This window comes from Stegodyphus dumicola, chromosome X1 (genome assembly GCF_044657685.1).
Source record: "Stegodyphus dumicola isolate Sdum_Otavi_A_Nest chromosome X1, ASM4465768v1".
Lineage (NCBI taxonomy): Eukaryota > Metazoa > Arthropoda > Arachnida > Araneae > Eresidae > Stegodyphus > Stegodyphus dumicola.
Genome location: NC_140780.1, coordinates 181,215,614 through 181,236,596, shown reverse-complemented (window position 1 = coordinate 181,236,596; position 20,983 = coordinate 181,215,614). Strand labels below are relative to the sequence as shown.

Here is a 20,983-nt window from a genome sequence, read left to right as displayed (position 1 = left end):
CATAATTTGCAGATACATTTCTAATCGTTCCGATTAAGTAAGGAATGCTTGTTATTGGTAAGGTAATTATTTAAACCAAGCACATTGTTATGAATAAACTGAATTATTGAATATGACAAAACACTCTTAAGTCTGTGAAGCATATTCATGTGAAAGGATTGGGTTATTGAATGTAGGAAAACACGTTATGGCTGTCAGTCTATGGGGTAGGTTTTCTAAGAATGCCTTCATTGAGAATTTTCTGAGGGAAACTGACCCGTATTTACGAAAGTTGCCACAAAACCCCCAAGTAACTTTCATTCACCAGAAACGGAACCTGGGAAAACTTCCTGGGAATCAGATTATTTGACTGCGCCAGAGTTCGTGAGAATTGTCTGTCTAAACGGAGGGACGCCTTCGAAGAGGATCTTGAAGAGAAACTGGTTTGTGAAAACAAAGTTATATATATATATATATATATATATATATATATATATATATATATATATATATATATATATATATATATATATATATATATATATATATAACTTTCATTTCTAAAATAATGTTGCAAAAGTATATTAAGTACCATTTCTAAAATAATGTTGCAAAAGCATATTAAATTCAAACCCACTGATTTCTATCAGAAATTATGGTTTTTTTTCTCTTTGGATTATTTGGGTTGAGTTTGCCCACCCCCTAAATAAGAAAGATCAGGTGTTGATGAATTAATGATTGGAGGTTCTTCCAACTGCTTTTCATCGTAGATAATAAGGTAGCATGCAAATACTTTTCAGAGGCATTCAGACATATTGGCAAACTTCTTTGCACGAAACATCAATCTCTCAAAATAGGCAAATATCTGATTCAACTGGTTGAAATTATCTGCCATTTTCTTTAAAAAACGTTATACAGTTTTTTTTTTTTTTTTTCTCCCTGACACGTCTTTAGTTTTATTCATCTTCGGCTGCAATTCCAATTACATCAGACCCATACTAGTTAGTTCTTTATCTTTGGCACATCCAATAAAACTTTTTACACTGTAGAGACATTAGGTTGATTGGAAGCAAGCAAGATGAAAAATTAGCAAACGCCTTAGCCGGGAATCGAACCACGGACCTCTGGAATACCGGCCCAACGTGCTGAATCACTACACCACGAAGGCACGCTAGGAAAGCGGGAGAAATACCTTATAACACTTCTGTTTTAACGCTTCTCTTAATTTTCACAAATATTTAATGAATGTTTTATGCACCATCTCGCATTGTATTATTTTATTAATTAATTATTATTAGTTAATTATTTTCGGGTGTAATACTCAGCCGGTATAGTAGTTAATGGCCTGACTGCCGCAGCGATAGGCCTGTTTTCGAATCCCGGAGAAGGTATAGTTTTAACTGTCCGTTCCATCATAGGAGGCAGTAGTGACCACCTGCTAGCTGCTTCCATAATGAAATGGCCACCACTTCCGGCCCCTTGTAGGAGCTTTTCTGTAGTAGTACTTTATAATGTATTTTTTCCAGTAATTTCATAGGGCTTCCTTAACTTGTTAGAAACATTTATGTTAAGCTGTACATGTTTGTATGCATTCATATACCACCTCCCTCCCACTGAGTATAAAAAGAATATATAAACGATTTCTTACCAAATTGTTCTGTATTTAAAGTGCGACATGAGCGAAATAAAATTCATTTTTAAATAATGTAATCAATGAAACTCTATTAACCTATTCTCTATGTATCAGATTAGATCTTTGTGATTGGATTTCGGGAACCCACTGCTATAAAATGTAAGACTCCAGCAGCTGGTATTTTCTGCAGTCTTCAAGTAGTCATGCTTTGAGTATTACTGGGATCATATTTTACTTCCTTGTACGAAGTAAAATTCCTGTAATCACAAAAAATTTCGGGTATCATATTTTGACAGAAATATCCATTTTGACCGTTCCCGAATCCATCTGGACAATTTTTTGCGTAATGGCTGTACGTACGACAGAACAAAGGACTCTTCTTTCCAAAACGGGTTGTTTTGGTGACGTCTGTACGTACGTATGTGTATGTATGCATCTCGCATAGCTCAAAAATGATTAGCCGTTGAACGTTGAAATTTGTATATGGGACTGCTATAGCATCTAGCTGTGCGCCTCCTTTTTTATTGCTGTAAATAGCACCAAACATATATATATATATATATATATACACACACACACACACTTACCCGGCCTTTATTTTCGCAATCGTTGGTCATTGTCATATAGTTCCAAATACAGAAACGTTTTAAAGAACGAAAATATTCATGCTCTGGCAATGTCAAATTTTTTTAAAAAAATTAATTTTTGAAAAATAATGAAATCTAATTACATATGCAATAACAGTTTATATATGTTGTTAGTCTAACAATGAATATCTAAGAATGTTTAATATCAGTTTATTGTTTTAAAAATAATATTTAAGAGGCCGTGCAAGGAAGTCATATGATGTCCGCATCAGATTTTTTTAAATGCTTTTATGTACTTTAAAAGTATAGTTTCTCATAAAGTGCATACATTTAAAAGGAAATTTTCCGCTGTTATTTTTCATAGGCTTTACCTTGTCCCCCTTCCACAAATTTTTAGCTTGAATCTCATTTTGGCTGAGAATTAAATTTTCCCTTACACCATTTTGATTAATTTCTTCCGTACCTTATATGTGTTGTAAAAAAATATTGTTGTTTAACTTAAATATATTTTTGAATATTGTCAGTAAAAGAGATTACCAAAAGACTAACGGTGATATATATCTGAATTTTTGAATGTTAATCATTTAGTAAGGAATAAGTGATAGCAAAAATTTGTCTCATCAGTATTATAAATGTTCTTGAAATCATAATGTTTTATTTACAACCATATCAGCTCTAACCAATCTATCAATCACTCTGCACAGACAGGAAAGGGGAAAATTAGTATGAGCAGTTCAGAAATGTACTGAATCATTTAAAGTGTGTTCTATCATAAACGAGTCTATAAGATGAATTACACTATGCTGGGATGAGGATAAAATTTATGATTCAGAAATGAATAAAAACATCGTTTTACATATAAAAAGAATTTTCTTTTTTCGCTTAGAGATACATTTCTTAATTTTTATAGCACTTGAAATTATTTCAGACTGATACCGAAATTAAGACGTTTTTGATGGTCGCAAATAAGTGTATTTGATAGCCTCGGACGAGTTAGGAAGCAGTCTGTCTTATTACAGAAGAATATTATAATTATCTGTACTTATATTTATTTTTGTTCTCAGAAATACTAGTAACTTTTCACTTTTAAATGATCATTGTAAAATTGAATGCACTTTGTGTCCTTGAAATGTTCAAAGATGCCTCACTTTCCTCATATGCGACATGACGATTTGAAGTGATCATTTCTTGCCCAGCGTTATTGTTTGCTGGCGTCGCAGCAGTCCTCAGTGTACCTTCATCATTCAAAGCCCAATGCCACTGATGAAAGTTTTTATACTGGTTTTGTTGCTTTTCATCGCCAAAGTCAAGTTCTTACGCTCACCTCGTTTTTGTTGCGCCAGGTTTTATTGAAAGTTTCGATAAACCACAGCTTGAAAAATTATTTGAATTTCAAAATTACAACATAAAAAGAATTTTATATCATTACTCATTCTTTAAAAATAAAAATTCCTCCCGAGAATTTTATTTTATTTTGCCAGATTTTAAAAATTCAAACACTGACCTTCATATACATCATCGTACATAAGCATAGTTTCGAAGAATTATGTAATTACATTATTAGTAACCCCCTCTAGGCGCATTTACAGCTGTTTCTTATTACTTTTATTAATTTTGACAAAGCATACTACAACTACTGATGTATGGAAAGAAGAGCTTCCTGGACTTATTCAAGGAAACTGCCCGTTATTTACATTGCATAGCTAGTTCATTCAATCAAATGGAATAGAACCTATAGCAAACCTATAACCAGCATTTTGAGTCTTTAGATGCTCCATTCGTAAGCTTACTATTGCTCGTAAACGGCTAAGAATATAAAATTAATCTAGTTTTAATTAACCTTTAGCACTCCTTCAAATCAGCAAAACGAAACAAAAATTGTAAACTTATAGAAAGTGTGTAAAGCAAAACAAAAATAATCAGCAAAACTCAGAGGTGTTAAATAGCAGAGAAAACAAAAGTAAAATACTTACAGTGGGAAAGTGAAAGGCTTTGTTATGTTGATTCGTAAGCTTCTCATCTAAAGCTTGCTAAGTAATTTTTCTGTGCTTGTTTGTACTATAATCTGATTTAACGCAAAATTTCGCATTTCTACAGCCTCCTAATTCGTACGCAAAATATATCTAGTATTCAACTTGTGTTGATGTATGCATAAGTGCTGAATGTGTGAACAAATTAAACAGAGCTTCCGATGTCTTTTTCTTTGCGCGTATTATCCGCAGTACTTTTTTTTTCTACGAAATAATTTGCATTGTATGCAAAGAGGGGGGGGGCAGTCAGCTTTCTGACAAAACTTGAGTTCATTTATTCTTAAAGAACAGGAATTTTGCTAAATATTTGAATAGTGCTAGATGTAATATTTTGAAATTGTATAATTGGTAACAACTGATTTCCGGTGACTTCCTTATATGTCCTTTTTTAATTCATATTTTGAGTTCATTACACATGGATTTGGCCAGCAGTAAGTACACTATTTTTGCAGAAATTTACTAGTTTAATTTTTTAAGAATCCTCTTTTTATTTTTGCTCTGAGATCCGTAGTGTGGTTGGATCTGGGGAACAAATTTGTTGGTTTTGTGATCAAGAAATTCATTCAGATATGGCAGTTCACAGTGAGTGAGATTGATTATATAAACTCGAGTAAAAAATTACGAGAACTGGCACATTATGTCGAATTTCTGAAAAACTGATGGGGAGATTTTAATGAAACCTGATATAAATATACATGTGTAAGAGAGAAAGAGATGTACCATTCAATAGTCATTTTATGTACGTGTGATTAACGGTAAAGCTCATAGTGCTGGGATACCCCAAATCCACAATGTGATATCGAAATGAAAATGAGTCTAATATGGATTAAGGTCCCCTATCACAGTCAAACATGTCGCGCAGCGTAACGGCTTACTGGACGAGAGGCAGTTGAGGAGCCCCTGTGGTAGTAGATCCCACTCTTGTAGCAAGGCAGTTTTCAACTCCGGAAAGGTTCTTGGAAAAGAATGGCGAGATGAAATTGTTCCCTTAAGCGAATTCCAAACATGCTCTATAGGGTTAAAGTCAGGAGATCTGGCTGACCAATTCATGAGGCGAATACCCTCTATTTCCAGTAATCGTCGACCAGCTGAGCCCTATGTGGACGAGCGTTGTTGTCCATGAATTAACGTTGTTTTAGGATTTATTTCGCACGTAATATAGAAAAGTTTCTTTCCTCATCGGGTTATGCATATCTGTCTTCTTTTTGGCTCCTAAACTTATGTTCCATATGTTCGATGAACAAATATTTTAAAATTGTTTGAAAGCTTAGGTTTTTTTTTTTTTTTTTTTCTGATTTGCCTTTATAGCTATTTCCCGTGACGATTTAGAAGAGCAAACTCTAAGAAAACAGGGGACTACAATATATGCATATTGCCTTATTTAATAGAAGTGATTATGTTGATTAGCATAATAAACAATTCCTTTCCATATATGTTATTTACCAGATATAGCTGCACAATGTTAAAAAAAAATAACTTCCGTTCGAAATGATTTTTTTTAAATGATAAAAATAATTCCATCCTCACTTAGCTTTAAGATTCTGAGAAATTATTCGCGGTAAAACACTGTAAAAATAATACCTATATGTAAATAATGCTCTTTAAACCGTTTTTGCATAACAATGCATTATGTAAAGTTTTATAATATTACATCCTACGTAAGCATTTTTATGCGTTATCTTAAAAGCAAATTTGCCGTAAGATAACATTAATCAGTAATTGTGTTTATAATTAGAAAATAAGACAGACGCTCTGTTACTGAATCGCAGTAAGTGCCGAAAATATTATTTTGGCCATCAAAGCAAGTTTACTGTTATTATTATTCTCTTTCTTAGATCATCATTTGTATTGATAAGCAGGCTTTTAAAACGTTTTTGAGAAAGGTCTGTGGACTGCACGGGATATTATTCTGTAACTAATTGATATAACGTATAGCTTTCGAGCTATTTAGCGAATCTTCTTGTTTCCGTTTTTAATATCTTAAAGAAACACCCCTTTCTTTCAATTGTTTTCACTTTCGATAAAATCATGTCCGCAATATATAAAGGTTTTGCCAATAGTTGAGATCTTTGCCTTCAGTATTAAAAAAGAGCCTCGCTCAGTACATATATATGCTCTTGACTATGACACAACTTTGACTGTTATCGTAGCACATATGCCCTATGAAGTTATAGAATCTAATTCTATTTGGCCACATAAGCTAATCTAGATCCTTCTAATGAACCTGGAGACTTCTCGCACAGGCGTGAAATAATACCAGCACAGAAGAAGGGTGAAAATAACCCTTTATTATTTTCAACTATGAACAGAAAGGCACGTACTTCGTGCTTTACAATAATACTGACAACTTGCGGTGGAACTTAAGCGTTGTTACACAAATCAGTTCAAGTCAAAAAAGAGTACTGCTGGACTAGTAGCTTAAGTTACGGCTAACAAGGTTGACTCGACAACCTACCCGACATGATAATTATTCAAATTGCCAAAAAGGCGTATTAGCAACTCCACGTAACAGCAAGGTCAGAATCTAAACGTGCGCTGGCTAGCGAAGACACGCTCTGAATAAACTACAAGATTCACCCGATTAAATGCTAACTTCACGTAACTTTAAATTAGCATCCTGGTGAGGAAATGAGTGGGGGAGTTGAGGACTTCAGGAAATATAACAAAAATTTGAATAATTGGTTATTTGAACTAAAGGAAACCCTACTAAGTTAAAGGAATTCGTAGTCAAAGAGTAATCGTAGTAATTCGTAGGAATTCGTAATAATCTTTAAAATGATATTTTACCTGGCCTTCTTAACACCATTCTGCTGCGAGTGTTATTTTATACTGTGGATATTATAAATAAAAGAATTCTTCTAACAACCTTTAAAAGGTCGGCTGCATTATTCTTAGCCTCTACTATCTGCATCCAGAACAAAATGAATGATTGTGATGAAATTTTGTAATAATATTTAGCCTGCAAGCTATTTCTTTTAATTTTATTCAAACGGTGATTTTATGTTTTTAATGTTTCGTATTCTTCTGATTATGTTATTTTACATTCGAAAAATAAATGCACAAATAGAGCATCGAAACTTTTAAAGTTTTAATTTTATTCAACGTTTAACTTTTTTTTTTTTTTTTTTTTTTTTTTTTTTTTTTTTTTTAAGTAGGGATGCAAAGAAATTTCGAAAAAATAAAAATTTTCGCATTTGTTCGATAAAAAATAGAGTATTAAAACAAAGAATGCAAATCGTTGCTTCTGTAATGAAATAAACTACTGCAATAATTGGGTGAGGGAGAATAATAACCATGTGTTCCATCGACCGCTACAACCGCTAACTTGGCTTTTAGCTGCTTTTTTACTCCTTCTTTCTCGGAATATGCGAAAAGAGTTATATACTCACGCATCAAAGTATCTCTAGAAGGAAAATTATCTGAAATAGGCACGTATTTTATTAAATAATCACGCACAGCTGGGTGATCTGACTTATGCAGTGGAATATTGCCTTTTAAACACATTTTTACCGCATCCTCAACAAATTCTTCTTTTTCCATTTTGGCACGTTTTTACTTTGAAAACTTCCGACAATTGTAGTTTTCTGCTTACTCCCTAGTAGACCTGGAGTAAGTACATTTTTTTTTTTAATGACTAGCATTAGTCGTATATTTCGTTGCAGTAGCCTTTTTCTGGTCTTTTATGCGAACATTACAATATTTACACATAACGATATGCGTATCACTTAAGCACGAAGCATATTATGCAAACTCGTTTTTTCTATCAATTATTTCCGTTTTTATGACTACTCGTACTGATAAAAATTTACGATTATCGTCGAACTATGTATTTAGAAAACAAAACGAAAGGAGCATACACTTATTCCCTAGTTTGTGACCTCACTGAACTGTCCAAATGAGATAACTGGCGCGGGGCGAGTGAGCAGGTATGTTTAAGTAGATAGAGATTCCGAACAAAATGCGAACATCTAGCGATTCTCCGGATGCCGAGCGTCACACAAATCAAGCAAATTATCTTTGACTACCTATTTTTAACCAATTTTTCTTCATTATGTTCTTAAAAACGTTTTCGCTTTTAATTGCTAATGCTGATAAATTTCGCATTTATTCACATCTATTTCGTATAAATACGAAAATTACGCATCCCAATTTATGAATTAGTAACGATCGGTGTTATTTTTATTTATCGAAAGAAGAGTCGTATTTGTAGGGCATTTCATATTTTTAATTTTTTACACTTTTATTTTATTTATTTATTTTTAAAGGTAGCGTATTTTTCGAAATATTGAATGGTCATCCGAAGCTCTTGGGCTTTAGTTTAGTTTACTCTTTCTCTATACCAATTAAATAATAATCCATGAAACTTACTTTCAAAACTCAGCGAGTACATTTTAGTAAATCTAGGCATTCGCAACTTCCTTCTCAATTTAAATTTCGAGTTAAATAAATTGTTTTAATTTTGCACTGTATGCTACGGAGTTGAAATTTAAGTTACAATAAAGAAGAGGAGAAGCTGAAGCTGCCAAAAACCTACTGTTTGACTTACATGAGGAAACTCCTAACACATTATATCTGACTGTAGAATTCAAATATCAGTAGAACAAAAGCTAAGGGTTTAAAAAATATATATAACCGCGTTTCATTACTTACTGGTGTCGACTTATTGAGACAAAGTAAGCAAATTAAAAATCCTTAAGGAAACAAAGCAGATCGCTTTAACATTTCATTGAAGCTAATAAATGGCATGGATTATTTTTATAATTAAAATATTAACACTTGCATGAAGAGTATCAAAAGTAATATTCAGATACCGAGCATCTGTCCTGAAAATTAGATGTAGAAAAAAAATGTAAATTGCGCGGATTGAGAGATTCATTTCACCTTTGGAACGCACAAGCAGTTAGCTGAATGGAACTTATTCTCTGTAGTTTTAATGGAAAGATGTTATTTTATTTAAAGCAAGTTCAGAAGTAGAAAGTAAAAAGGCTCCCCGAATTTCTACCAGTTAACATTTTTAACTAAATGCGCTTATGGTTTGAATTTTTAAAATAATTAAATAACATATCTTCAAGTGTAAATCTGCATGTTGCACAAAACATGTCGCACAAACATTACTTTCAATAAATTATTTATTAAATATAATAATTCAATGCTATTTACCCTTCATGAGTTCGCAAATGAAAAAAACTATTGAATTTCAATTTATAAACTGATTCAGAATAAATGTAATAGTTTCTTGAAATAACTTCATGATCATGGCAATGTTACAATGTAGATATTTGGTTACGACAAAGCAAGCGAAGGTTAGTTCCTTGTCAGTATTTCAAGATATATTTTCAGGAAGCTTATCTTCAGCTTATGCTTTGCCTGGTGCTTGCTTTCACACCTTCTTCAGCAAACATCAGATTTTTTTATTAGCTTGAAACTGGATGATATGAAGCCCATTCTAAGACTCTGGAGAAGACAAGACGTGTTGGGATATGCGTGAACTGTTTGGCGAAATTCTGTTGAAAGATCACATCTTCTTGCTCACGAAGATACTTGCAGAAGGCAAGAAATGCTGTTGTAGAATTGCTTGGTAGCATTGAGCGTAGTGTCAAATGACCAAAAATTTGACTTCTTCAGGTAGCAAATGTCCTGTGGTCCTATTTTTTTTTTTTTTTTTTTTTTTTTGTCTGGGACTGAGAAGAATGAATTCTTTAAGGAATTTACTTTATGTCATTGAGCCTTCATTAAGGGTAGGCAATTCCTGACTCAGGCAAATGGTTTCTTTCGCCGAATTGTCATTGCTCATATACTCTAAAAATTAAAGGCATTTATCGCAGTAAAATATTTGTCATGTTCTCCGTGTGTAGTTGTGGTGTAGTGTTTAACTTATACAGGTAACAAACGGAAGGTCTCAGGTTCGATTTCCGATGAGCGCACGATTGCTTCCCTTCTATTTTCTGTTTCAAACTTTCTGCTCACAACCAGAAGGATACGTGTTGATTCTATAGTGTTATGTAGCCTCCTGTTACCAGGTCTCAAAGGTTAAAGGCAGTGTAATACGCTCACTGCAAAAGAATTGTGCTGCCACAGTAGACTTCTGATTATCCAGGGTCGGTTTAACCGAGCCCTATCTTTTTTAAAAAAAGTTAACGGTTGTTTATTGTGTAACGTTGCGCGCCTCCAACTTGCACGCAACCAAGGGGTGACTGTGAAAACAGGATAAAACACAGAGTCTTGTAAAGGGTTTAAGTCCCTTTTTATTCAACGTAATAAATTACAATTGCGTGCTCTTGACGCTTACAGACGGCGCCAACTCGGCGGTCAAATAAAAATAATAACCTGAAAAGAACTTAAAGACAAGACTCTAACTACGAGGCTCTCTAAAATAACTAACTCACCGCGTTTTACAACACCGCTGCTAATTCAGCAGACTTGAGGCTCGCTTGAACGATTAACACTACTTCCCGCCAAGCACATAGGCCGAAACGCGAGGTTCTTCAATTTCTCGCTCACTACCTCCGCGCTCGTGAAGTAAGAATATTACACCGAACTCGTTTCCTTCTATTTAAATCATAATACTTCCGCTGATAATTTGAATCCTTGCGCGTTCTACTAAAATTTACATATTCTGGCATTGGCAGTTCCAGGGGAAAGTAAGGCTTGACAGGAAAGATAGTTTAAACTTAAAATAAATGTTAGTTAAAATAAATATAAACCCTACATTTGCCGCTGCCAGAATTTGGAAAACTTGGAAGCAGGTCCTACAAACGACCTGTTGTAAGTTTCTCTAATTCTGAACTAACTGGCGAGAACCTCGTTTACACAAAAAAATCTTATGTAACAATTTGTATACTAAAATTCTGTTGATCGTTATAAAGCTCTCTTCTTACAGCAACTTTTCCTGGACTTCATCAATCAATCTTGTTCTTTTCCTTCCAGCATCTGGAAGGAATAAGTATCAGTATCTTTCTAAATACATTATAATTTACACTTTCTTGACACTGAATAAATTTTTGTTTTTAAACGATTCGTTTTCCTTAGTTATTGCTTAATTCACATTCATTCAATTTTTCAAGCATTAATTTAACTACACCCTGGCTCTCCACCATGTGTGGTGTCAAACGGGAATATTCGTGTTTTAGTCTTACAACACTTCCCATAACCACCATGATTTGTTTGAATTCAACGACCAAATAGACACACCTTACTCGACATTCTACAACTCGATGAGCTACTTTAACATTCTTAGAAATTCAAGTGTAGGTGGAGAACCCTACAAAACACATTCATTCTAACTTCCCCCTCATTCATCTTTAAATATGCAGGCTTTCGCTCTAAAGCATGACTTTATCTACAATTTACTACTTAAATTTTGACTTCATTGCTTTTAAGCTTCACTTTTAGCATCTACAATTTTATGCTTCTAGAATAAATTCTACTTTTACATAACCTTCAAGTATTTACATACATTTACAAAATTTTAATACATATGCTTTTTACAATTTACCATAAAATGAATAAGAGAAAATAAATTTTTACTTTACTCATTCTTCGCCAAGCTGGCGGCACTGAAACTAAAATTCTTATTAATACAAGAATACGAAGTTATTTTTATCTTCGGCCAAATTTTGGCTTTAACATAACAGAATTAGTCTTTCGACCAACAGAAAATGCTTGTTCTTAGCTTTTATACTTAAAGAAAATAATACTTTTGCCTTAGCTAAATAAAGTAAAACAAAACTAAGTCTCAACCGAGACATATTGACTTTCGTCAAAACATAGAACTTCGTACTTATGCATAACATTTCGGAACAAAAGAGAAAAAAAAATTATAGAAGGATTTAACTTATCTTTGAGTTTTCGATGCTTGAAACTCCGTCATTCGTTTTTGGCAGAATTGGTCCCAAGTTAGAGGTTTCATGGATGTTAATCTACTCCTTACTGCCCTCCGAGTGTCGTCCACCTGACTTTTTCTTTTGCGTCCTCTACATGCTGGCCTCTTGGCGGAGTAATCGTCTGGTTGTTGGCATTTCCGTTTCTCCCTGGGACGGCTGGTCTTGACGTCCTCCGGTCTGGAGTCCTTCTTGAATTTCTTCTGTTCGTCGTATTTTTGTGCCTCCTGTTGCCGTTTCAGTTTCCGGAACGGCGGCCTTGCTGGCACCTGACTCTGTGGCCGTGTGCGCGTTCTCCTTGATGTATAATTTTTCCTGCAATCCTTTGTAGGTGGTGTTTTTCTCTTTACCACGGTTTCTTTACCCGGTGCATCTGTATTTTTGTTTTTCTTAAACGCCGGCGTTTGAAAATTATTTTTTCTTTTTGATACCGACGTCCGGGTTGTAGAAGTGCTAGGTCTCTCTTCAGTTCTCTGTTTCTTGGGTGGTGGAATAGTTGTTGTCTCTGGACCTTCTATTTCGTTTAGACTTGAGTCCTGCAAGAAACTTTTAAGGATTTCAAAATCATTTGGATTATAGTATTTTTTCACCTGGTCGGGACTTGCTTTACAGATTTCCCCTCTCTCGTTCTTAAGATATAAGACTACTCCTTTGATTTCCTGAATTACATAGGGGCCTTCAAACTTTAGAGCTAGCTTTGCCATAAAATTGTCTGGGGCACTTGATAAAGAAAATTTCCGCTTCAATACTTTATCCCCAACTTTAAAATCTGCTTCACGGCGTTTTCTATCATAATATATTTTCTGCCTATTTCGTGCCGTATCCGAGGTTTTAAGCGCCTGATCAATCAACTTTTGCACATCTTTTTGTTTAAACTCCTGCTCTCTTTGTTGCACAAAGAATAATTTATCTAAAGGCGTAATTAATTTTCGGCCTAAGAATAATTCTGCTGGAGTTTTTCCCGTAGTATCATGATGTGTCGTTCTTAAAGCATAAGCTAATTCATTTATGTAGCCATCCCAGCGCTTGTGATGTGTGCTCACGTAACTGCGAATTATTTTTACTATATTTTTATTACCTCTTTCTGCTATGTTAGCTTGTGGTCTATACGGAACCATTTTGATATGGCGTATGCCAAGTCCATTGCATATGTTTTCAAATATTTGACTAATGAATTGTTTTCCGTTATCGCTAATGACTTTTATCGGTGCACCGTATTTTAAAATGTATCTGTGTAAGAATGCATTTGCGACTGTTTTGGCTGACGCGCGTGTAAGTGGAACAATTTCTGTCCATTTTGAAAAATGATCTACTATTACTAAAAGAAAACGATTTTTATTTAACTCGCTCTGGGGGAAGGGACCAAGAAGATCTATGCCTAAAATTTCATTCGGAAATGTAGCGCGAATGCTATTTAAGTACCCGGCCGGGCTGTAATTAATATCATTTATTAACTGACATTGATTGCAGGACCTGACATACGCCGTTACTATTTTGTATAATTGCGGGAAATATACCGCCTCGCGTACCCTTTTTAAAGTCTTTCTGACCCCTAGGTGGCCCGCTGTTTTTGCTTCGTGAAACTCCTTCAAAATGCTTAATCGAAGCGAGGCTGGGATGACTGGCTTATACTCAAGATTTTCGTTTGTTGTTTTCGTATAGAATAATAAATTATCTATTATTTCATAGTTTTTTGCTCTATTTCTTATCGCATCGATATCTGTATGCTCAAAGCTTTCGGGGTCTTTCAAATAAGCATAGATATTTCCAAATTCAGGATCAGCTTTCAGTTCAGTAATAACCGTATCTCTAGAATCTAAAATTTTTGAAGTCAACACAGCGCATTTAAGTTCATTTCCTTCATCGTCCAGTTTTATACGAGAAAGTGCGTCAGCTACATTGTTTTCCTTACCCGGTTTATATTTTATTGTGATATTATATTCTTGGAGTTTTAAAGCCCATCTTATTGACCTGGGCGTTAGGTTTTTCCCCGAGTAAAGTCTACCAACAGCCGCATGATCCGAAAAGACTGTTACTGGCGATTTGCCGAAATACACTCGAAATTTGTGTACAGCCATTAATACGGCTAATGTTTCTCTTTCTGTAGCTGTATAATTCCTTTGTGTCTGATTCAATGTTTTACTAAAAAATGCCAGCGGATGGTTATTTTGCATAAGAACCGCACCCACCGCATAGTCTGACGCATCTGCTGCAATTTCCAGGTTTTCGTCCCCCTCCGGGAATTATAAAACAGGGGCATTAATAAGCGCTTCTTTTAATCTTTCAAAAGCTGTGTTAGCTTCCGCTGTCCACGTAAATTTAGCCCTTTTTCTTTTGATTACTAAGAGCGGTTCAACAATATTAGCGAAATCTTTTATGAAAGATCGATAGTAAGAACATAATCCAAGGAAAGAAGAAAGTTTCTTGGCGGTGTTGGGCGGTGGGAAATTCTTAATAGCTTTTATTTTTGAATCTTGCGTTTCTATACCCTTTTGCGAAATTTTATAACCGAGATATTTAAGTTCCTTAGTTGCGAACTTGCATTTTGAGGCGTTAATTGTAAGACCGGCCTCTTTTAATAATTTAAAAACTTGTTCTAAATCATTAATATGTTGTTCCAACGTACTACTCGTTATAATTATATCATCTAGATAAATTAAAGTTGACTTTCCTAGGACAGGCTTTAGAACAATGTCCATAGCTCTCTGGAATGTTGATGGGGCCCCACACAACCCAAAAGGCATGCGTAAAAATACATAAGTGCCCGATTTTGTTATAAACGCAGTTTTATGTATATCTTCGGGTCTCATAGCTATTTGATAGTAGCCAGACGTTAAGTCCAAAGTAGACATATATCTTGTCGATTTGATCTGTCTAATGATCTCGTCTATAACCGGCAAAGGGTAAACTGGAAATTTGGTAATACTATTTAGTTTTCTGTAATCAATAGCAAACCTCCAAGCCCTTTTATCCGAAGGAGGAAACTCGTTCTTTTTCCTACATAGTACGACTGGACTCGCGTACTCACTATTTATGGGCGTTATTATTTTATTCTTTAACATCTCCTGAATATGTTCTTCGATGATTAAGTCTTTTTGTTTGTCATAACGGTATGGTTTAGTCCTACAAGGTTTTTCGGCATTTAATTGAATCTTGTGCGTCACTATTTGGCAGTTTCCTGGTTTTTCTGAAAACAAATGAGAAAAATTACTCACCACTTGCTGTATTGCTTTCCTTTCATGGTCATTCAGATGGCTAAGGTCCACTTGAGGTGTCTCCACAGGCTCCACCACCCTCTGGTCCATCTCCAACACCACGGAACTATCTTGAAAATTTAATTTGGCCCTCGCGGCCCTTAAAAACTCCATACCTAAAATAAGAGAATGTTGCAGATCTTTCACCACAAAAATTAATACTTTGAGATTTTCCTCTTTTACCTGTAAGTTTAATGATAATTTCCCGATGCAGTGACATGTTTTTCCTTGCGCCGCTATAATTTCCGTATTTTTAGTTTTAAATAGTCGTACCCTATAAAAATTCTTTTTGAAGAAATTTTCACTCATAAAATTTCCTTCTGCTCCTGTATCGATGAGGGCTTCTACTGGTACCTCGCCAACCAGGACTTGTATAATTGGTAGCTGGGAGTTTTTTACGATGACCGTATTTAAATGTCTATTTGAGGGTTTTTTTAAAACTTCCGGGGTCTGGACCCTCCCTTTCACAGGCCTCTCTACTCGTTTAAAGCTTTCCTTTCAATCTGTGTCGTCTGGGTACGCGGATGTTTATTTTCAAATTTTCTTTTTGGGTCTTGACCTTCGAGTTTCGATGCGTTATCTTCATAGCTTTTTCCCCCATAAGAGCGATTTCCATTTCTGGTTTCCTCCTTTGAAGATTTCCTTCGGGTACTTTGAGAATATGTTTCCCCTCTCGCTTTTTCCGCTATTCTGCGATTTTGAAACTTCACCGCCAATTCGAAGAGTTCCTGCAATGTGCTTGGGTTTCTAATTTCAAAGTAGTCTTGAACAGTGGGTAACAATCTTGGTAATATTATTTCAATAATCTCCGCATCGGGTTTCTTTCCATACAGCATATCCGTTAACTTGATTTTTCGTAGAATAAAGTCCGTCAATTCTGCTGTATCCCGTTGATAGAAACTATATAGCTCGGCTTCCAGCTGTGCGCGATCTTTCATTATGGGGAAGGCCTTTACTAACGATTTTTTGAAATTTTCAAATATATATGTCTGGCTTCCAAATTCCCCTAATAAAAATTTGCCTATGTTTTTCCATCATAGCGCGGCCTGTCCTCTTAGTGCTGATGTGGCGATGGCAACTTTTTGTCTTTCAGGCACAGGGTAGAGCTGAAAGTGGTTTTCTAGACCTTCTAGAAATACCGCCACCGAATTTTTTCCGTCGAAATAGAAGTTTGGCTTGATTGACGCTCTCAAAGTCTGGACCAGGTATCCAAATCCTTCCAACTGAGTTGTCATTTCTTGGTGTTGTCCAGCGGCTTCCATCCAGTTTTCGGCCATTTCAGTTCGATAATTGTTCGGGCGCCAATGTAACGTTGCGCGCCTCCAACTTGCACGCAACCAAGGGGTGACTGTGAAAACAGTTTAAAACACAGAGTCTTGTAAAGGGTTTAAGTCCCTTTTTATTCAACGTAATAAATTACAATTGCGTGCTCTTGACGCTTACAGACGGCGCCAACTCGGCGGTCAAATAAAAATAATAACCTGAAAAGAACTTAAAGACAAGACTCTAACTACGAGGCTCTCTAAAATAACTAACTCACCGCGTTTTACAACACCGCTGCTAATTCAGCAGACTTGAAGCTCGCTTGAACGATTAACACTACTTCCCGCCAAGCACATAGGCCGAAACGCGGGGTTCTTCAATTTCTCGCTCACTACCTCCGCGCTCGTGAAGTAAGAATATTACACCGAACTCGTTTCCTTCTATTTAAATCATAATACTTCCGCTGATAATTTGAATCCTTGCGCGTTCTACTAAAATTTACATATTCTGGCATTGGCAGTTCCAGGGGAAAGTAAGGCTTGACAGGAAAGATAGTTTAAACTTAAAATAAATGTTAGTTAAAATAAATATAAACCCTACAATTGGATAACGAGGAAAACATTTCGGTCACTAACCATTAAATTCTACCTTAACTAGAAGGTGTAAACATTGTTAAATCAGCCATTAGAACTAAATTGCTCAATTCTTATAAATAAACTGTGCAGCGATTATTTTTCTATTTCACACTGGTTCAAATCGAAATACAAGAGTAATGTGAAATGGAAGGAAACTTATAAAGAATGTACACCAAGAGAGTGAGGAAAATAGGATTTTGAATACTGATTTAATTATCATAGCCAAAAGAATTTATTCTCCAGATTAAACTGCTTGAAAATTCAGGTAAATTGTTAATAGTATGTTTCTGTTAATTATATAGATTTCTTAGCTATTTTCTTATTTCTCTTTCTTGTGTTTTTAAACTGCCGTGGTTTTGAATTAACTTTGACGTCGTATCTGGTATTATCCCACTTAATGAGGGTTTTACTTAGGAATATGATAGAAACATGTGTAGTCAATATTTTAAAAGCAAGTCAGTTTTCCAGTCGAGCATTGCACGGCAAGCACTGAGAGCGCGTAACTTTATTGTTACCATTTCACTAGAAGGAATGATATTTCCTACGAGGTATAAGTTCTAGTGTTTGTACCATTTTTGTTGTAAATTATACTCTAGTGCAGTACCCTATTTAATAAACAGGTTTCTTTGTAAATGCAAAGGAATCCGATTTTTACGTTTGTAAGAACCAGCCTGAGGTGTGTGTGCATTTATGAACACGATTCAAATTTATTCTTTTAAGAGAATAAATTTGATTCTTTTTAAGTTCATTGGTAGAATGTCCTGTAGAATCAATAGGATATTTTGAAGTAAGGGACAGGAAAAATTAGCAGTGCCCTCGCCGGAACTCGACTCGGACCTCTCGATACGCACCGAGTGTTCTGGCCATTACACCACGACGGCATGCTAAGAAGACGGGAGAAATACTTTATATACTCTCCCTTTTAAAGGACGACTGGGGATTAGGGGACCCAATCGCCAAATCCTGGTGGTGGAGAATTATCATCCACCACCCTTTTAGTTCGGGCGCCACTGTAGAGACATTAGGTTATTTCGAAGGCAGGAGACATGAAAAATGAGCAGTGGCCTCGCCGGGACTCGAATCTCGGATCTGTCGATACCCGCCGAGTGTGCTGACCATTACACCACAAAGGCATGCTAAGAAGGCGGGAGAAATACCTTATAGTCCGACTGCAGCTTAGAAGTCTTTCGTTTTATTCCCAACCCTCACAATGCTGCAAAATCTTGTTGCTTTGCGTTTCTCCAAACTATAAGAAGATTACAGTAGCTGCAGCTCTCAGGAATTCTTTCCTTTTTAAAATATTGCAGGTGCTTTGTAATGTGAAATTTTATTCGAATAGTTTTCATTTCACCTATTTTGTAAATTGTGATAATTAACTGGTTAAAAGTTTTTGGATAAAGTGACTAAAATGTGTTTTATTTTCTTCGATTTTCATTATTTAATCTATCTTCTATGTTGTATCAGTCTTCGTGCGATATGCTACAAGTTTGTTTAAAATTTATGAACTCTGGTGTTATTTGTAAAAAATGTGTACTATATGCATATTCTCTTGTAATGAACGAAAGCCATATTAGTTAACCGTTTCTAAAACGAAGCTCGCTGGTGTAAAATAACAGATTTTTCTTATAAAGTTAGAAATGTTGAAATTTATGAGTGAATTTATGTAAGTTTTAGAAAAATGCATAGATAAGTTACTACGTGTGTGATTACGTAAGCATGTCCAAACTTTCCTTCTGTAAATTGAAAGCTTTTCTTTTGTTTGTTATGGGAATTACACATTAAGTTAAAATATGATTACTGAAAACGCTATTCTGAGAATAAGGAAGCTAATATACATACATTTTGTTACACACAAGTCTCTCTTATTTGGTAGAAAACTGTAGCCTGAGTATAGCATTTTCCAGGTAATATACTATTTGTTTACAATTATATTTAAAATACATCATTAAATTGAAACTCTTTTCTGATCACTTCTTATTCATTTCCTTTTATTTATTCGCACACTTGCTGCAAAGTTTTGTTTTTCAAAAGTTCGAAAAGCTCTGCAGGATTACAGCTTTGCAAATGGTAGTTATTTGATAAAAACTGTTGCGGTTAAGTGGATAATACTTGGTATTTTCCAAAAGCTTCAGAATCATCGAGTGTTAATATCTCTCGTTAATTACTGTTAGAAATTTTTATGGCTTGTTAAAGAGTCATACGATGCCGAATTACATTCTTCTTCTTCTTTCTCTTTCTCTCTCTCCCTTTTTGTTAACTGTTACAGAATTTAACACATGTTTAACTTAAATAATTAATTATTAATAAAGTAGAAATTTTAACATATTAATAAACTGACTTGCTCTTATAAAATGTTTTTCTATCTTGGATGTAAAAGATTTATTCGTTATTAATATAATTTCCAATTTTTTATTATTCTTAGACAAAAATAGCCTCAGGAAGACAAGTTTATGCAGTTGAAGGTATTGCAATAACTATAATTTTTAAATGGGTGGTTGTATCAAAAGGAAAAGAAAATGATTTGCATAGGAAGATTTCAGTGGGAGGAGGAAGGTTTTGTCGCATTTCCCCCGGGCTGAGTTCTTAGTATTGTTTGTTATATTTTTTTAGATTCTATATAATTTTATTAGCTTCTGATGGCTATTCAATTTTTAATAAGGTTAAAAAAAGTCTTGATCCAGGCCACCTGATTAATATAGTGGTTAACTGTGCTGGAAGCCGTATCGATGGGCCCAGGTTCGAATCCCAGAGAAGGAATGGATGTTTTTAAGTGTATAGTGTTTTGCCGCATGGAAGCACTTAAGATCTTATTGGCGAGCCAAAAGATCTGCCAGTCTGGTAGTAAAAGAAGAGGGATGAGAGACTCTAGGACCCGTTCCCCGAGTGTTATCCATCTAAATGGGGGCAGAACTATCGCGTTCTCATGGGTGTAAAATCGTGCACCTTGTGTTGCATCTTGTGCGAACTTCACGGTGATGAGATTGATAAATGACTGGTGAGTATTGGCCATCACCTACGAATGCATTAAGTTGCAAGTGTTCCGCCATTTGAAACAACAATAGCAACAGTCTTGATCCAGTTAGAAATGTGAAATGAAATCAGAAAGCATTTAAGAGAATCTGATTCAAAGACATTTTTTGAACTTCTGAACTTTGGATATAAAACTAATTGCTCATTTTTAATCAACTGTAAAACTTATTTTAAATTTTAAGCAGAATCTTTTAAAGAAAAATGGGGTTTTAATCAAGCAGACTAAGCAAAATTTAATTATTTTTATACAGAATTAATTTTGGGAGGTGAAGTATTTATCAGCCAAAATTAATAATTACTACTTGCGTGATCATTAATTAGATTCCTTTTATCCTGTCTTTCATTGTATTTTGAATATATAGTGTATTGACATAGAAGTTATAAGTTTAATGCTTCTCAAAACAAATACTTTTAATTATCTTGATTCTTCCTCAAAGTTTATTGCTCTTAAAATCATCAGCTCTTTTCACTGTACTTGCAAATCGGATTCCATCGTTAAAGAAAAAAATATTCTCAACTCCTTTTTGAAAATTTATTTTATTACTGTGCTTGCAAATGAGATTACTTCTTTAAAGACAAAATTATCCTCCACTCCTTTATGCGAATTTATTTTATTACTGTGTTTTAATTGGTCTTATGAAAAACCTTTACGCATTAAGAAAACAATTTAGCTGAATCCAGTTTCTTGTTTT

General features: G+C 34.8%; 1 protein-coding gene across 10 annotated transcripts in view; it reads left to right on the top strand.

Moving 5' to 3' along the window:
* Positions 1-20,983, top strand: part of LOC118183128 (uncharacterized) — a 412,812-nt gene that overhangs the window by 376,739 nt on the left and 15,090 nt on the right. The window lies entirely within an intron of this gene.